This window comes from Oreochromis aureus, linkage group 22 (genome assembly GCF_013358895.1).
Source record: "Oreochromis aureus strain Israel breed Guangdong linkage group 22, ZZ_aureus, whole genome shotgun sequence".
Lineage (NCBI taxonomy): Eukaryota > Metazoa > Chordata > Actinopteri > Cichliformes > Cichlidae > Oreochromis > Oreochromis aureus.
In genome coordinates, this window is record NC_052962.1 from 32678431 (window position 1) to 32682041 (window position 3611).

Sequence of the window (3611 nt, forward strand, 5' to 3'; positions counted from 1 at the left end):
TTGTCTGACATTAAAGTGGTCCGTGGTGCAAAAAAGGTTGGGGACTGCTGCTGTATAGTACAGAATGCGTTTAGCTTGTCGAATTTACATAAATCTTCGATCGCTAGCAGTGTAACTCTGAAGTGCTGCACTGTATGTTTGTAAGTTTTCTCCCAAACAAACACAACAATGCCGACGAAACGTTTTGCACCCTCAAATGCACCTTTTGGTTTCATTCCATAATACTGGACTATGTTTCTACGAAGGTTTGAACTCTAAGAGTGTCTGAGAAAAGTGTATAAAGCATGTAGTGAGGGGTTTTACAGTCTTAACATCAATAATAATTGTAAAAAATAAAGTTGGCTACTTCATGAATTTCACCTACCGCGGGTTATTTTTAGAACGTAACTCCTGCGATAAACGAGGGACCGCTGTATTATTAATAGTAGAGTCTGGGACATCTAATTGATTAACATCAACATTGATTATTATGCACTGTTATTTTTGTTCAAGGAGAGCAAAAAATATAAAACTTTCTCTCAGTTTGTTCGTTGCCAAAAATGGCCACTTTCTGCACCTGCATAAACTCCCGGACACATTTACTAACAGTGTTTGTTGCTGTATGTGCTGCAGCTTTGAATTTTTTATTAATATATATTTTGTTAATATTTTGGCTATGGTGTCTTGTTATGAAATGTACAAGAGTAAAAGTGTTTTTAGCATGTGCTTCAAAGCTAAGTTTGACTGGGAAACTCAAATCTCAATAGACAGTATCAACAAAAATTCACTGCAGCCTGTGTAATATTTGATGCGTCATCATTATTTATTTCAGTCTATCTTGCAAATACATATTTGCGTTGCAATGTCATGCACAAACACACACAAGTATTAGATCCTTAAGATCAAACCTATGTCATTCTTTTGGTCCACTGCAGTGTAGTAGTCAAAAAAAAAAAAAAAAAAAAGAAAGTCAAGCCGCAAATGGCCAGGATAGAGCCCAGAGGGGTAATGCGTAAATTGTATAAAAATATTATTGATTACAGGGTAATATATTAATGTTAATATCAACAATAAGCTTTTTACTCTGAAGTTACAAGTATAAACCATGCTGTTGCATTTACACTTAATTTTTTTACTATAACTATGGACATGGAAACAAGTGAATATTTAATAATAAGTTTAACTGGAATTCTGTACACTGAAAAACAAACAACAACACATAAAAAACACAAACAAACAGCCAGTGCCTTCATCTGTCCATTAAATGTCAAACATCGCATTGACCCGTAGTCCCTGCTCATCAGCACAAGCTTTTAAAAAGAGCTCCATGTCCTCTGCAAACTGAAAAACACAGAGGAAGAAGTCCCTCTACACAAAAACACTGCAGATGACAAGCCAGGCAAACATCTATTTGAATGCCTCCTCATCATGTGAGCCTTGAAGTTTTTTTTAAGAAGACTAAGACCACAGTGAGGGCGTTTCATTTTCAAGGACTTTCCACAAGCCAGTTTCATTTAGCACAGAGGGTAGAGCACATGAATGTTCTACTGAAGATTCAGAAAATGGTTTAGATACTGGAGACAAGACATCGAGAGGGAGATGGGGCTCCTCGGAGAGTTCAGTGGGGAGCAGTCCTGAATGCTGACATGAGAAAAATTGCCTTGCCATATCCCAACGCTGTATGACTGTCATGTTACAGACAGGGCAGTGAAAGTGCACTGGTATATCATTTTGTCTGTAAGAGAGAGAAAAAAAGAAAACAAACAACAACATGTAATTTAAATGTAGTTGTATAGAATGCAATCAGTTTATCTAAAAATCGGATTGTACATATTAACAAAAATATCCAAGCCATCCTCAATAATGAAAGCAAAATGGCGTGGATTACAAGAGCTGTCAGGAAATGTGGTGAACAGGAAAAAAAAATATTTAAGGAAAACACGCTTTTTTCTCTCGCAGATGAATGCACTGAACTGTACAATGTGAAAAGCAACTTTTAAGTCAACAAAGAGACTGCAGAAGTGCTGAAAAGAAGAGCATATTTATAACTTTAACTATGAGGTATATTTAATATCAACATACCTTTGAAAGGCAAAGCATTTTTAATGTGTCCATTTATATGCTCCTCAATCTTTGCCTTGAGAGTAGGGCTGAAAGTGGGGCACAGAGGGCAGTGAAAGAGTCTTCTGCAACATGTTGTGCATTCCTGCAATTCTGGATTGGAGGCAGAACTCCAAATTGATATGAGCATCTAAAACAGAGAGTAAAACAGATAAACACCATATACACATTTAAGTTCAGGTTTTAGCAGAAATAACACATTACAGTTAGCATGTAAGAGATTTGGTGAGAAAATTCTTTACAAAAACATAATTTACAAAACACTTTTATTTGTGGCATACGTATCTATTGACATATAACAGACAATTTAACAAAGGCTAACTAAAATCTGGCCAATAAAAAAGCAGAACAGAATGGAATAGAGAATATTAGTATTTATACATATATAAACCTCTTTGTGACAACCTTGTTACAATGTTTTTGCAGGTGGAATGAAAGACATGAATAAAGTGCAATATGCAGTAAATGGAACAATGTGCATTGATGTTACAGATAGTGAAAAGTAGTTCAATAACAAGCAAAAAATAAATACGTTTGAAACTGACCACTAAATGCTAACCAGAGGTGTCAAAAGTACACACATTCCTTACTAAAGTTTAGATACTTCGGAGGTATGACCGTTGTTGTAACGCTAACAAAGTGCCAAAGTAATCAGTGTAAGCAAACTAGATGATTCCTAAAATTATATAATTATTAACGGCAAAAAAAAATAATTTATACATGAAAGACTCTGTCCCAACCTTTACGATCCACTTGCAAGATTTCCACAGTCGATGATCCACGCAGGAATGTATTTCTGCCTACTGTGGAGGTCACGTGTTTCCGGTTACTGTGGAGGTCACGTGTTTCCGGCTACTGTGGAGGTCACGTGTTTCCTATGGGCAGAAATCTGTGCCATCAGAAACTGAATTTGAATATGTTAAATTTGAATTTGAATTACTCGGATTGAATCTGAATTCTAACTTGAATGAAAGCTTTTGAAAACTGAATTTGAATTAGTCTAATTTGAAATTGAATTTATGGTTTGAAAATGAATTGATTTGCTTTGAAACTGCATTTTATCCTTTAAAAATTCAGCTCTCGAATAATTTCAGATTCACTTCTCACCATTCAGTTTCAGTTCTACAATTCAATTTCAGTTCCAAAATTCAGTTTTTGGGACTTACATCCGTTCCGGTTCAAGCGCAGATTAATAGAACTACAGACTGATAGCGTTACTGACGGAATCTACAGCGTCTTGAGCTGAATTAAGACTTCAGAAGTCATTCGTCACGTCGAATGACCAGCGGATAAACTCTCAGGTTGGTAATAAATGTATTACATGTATAAGAACAAGCGTCATGTTAACAAATGATAGCCGTACAGTAACCTTTATGCTTATTGTAGCTGCTAGCTAAAAACGCTAATTTAGCCTAGTTTGCCCTGGATTCAGCTTTGACAAACAAATATGATCGACTGTTTCTAGTAGAATTCCAAAGTTGTCATCTTGTACCCTGTCAGAGCCCTGTATG

General features: G+C 35.9%; 1 long non-coding RNA gene across 1 annotated transcript; it reads right to left on the reverse strand.

Annotated features, from left to right (window-relative positions):
* Positions 1–578: 578 nt before the first annotated feature.
* Positions 579–2949, reverse strand: LOC120435680. The gene is made up of 3 exons (XR_005609827.1): positions 2841–2949; positions 2062–2230; positions 579–1714 (listed from the first exon to the last, which is right to left on the reverse strand). It is a non-coding gene; the product is annotated as an uncharacterized LOC120435680 (long non-coding RNA).
* Positions 2950–3611: the final 662 nt, after the last annotated feature.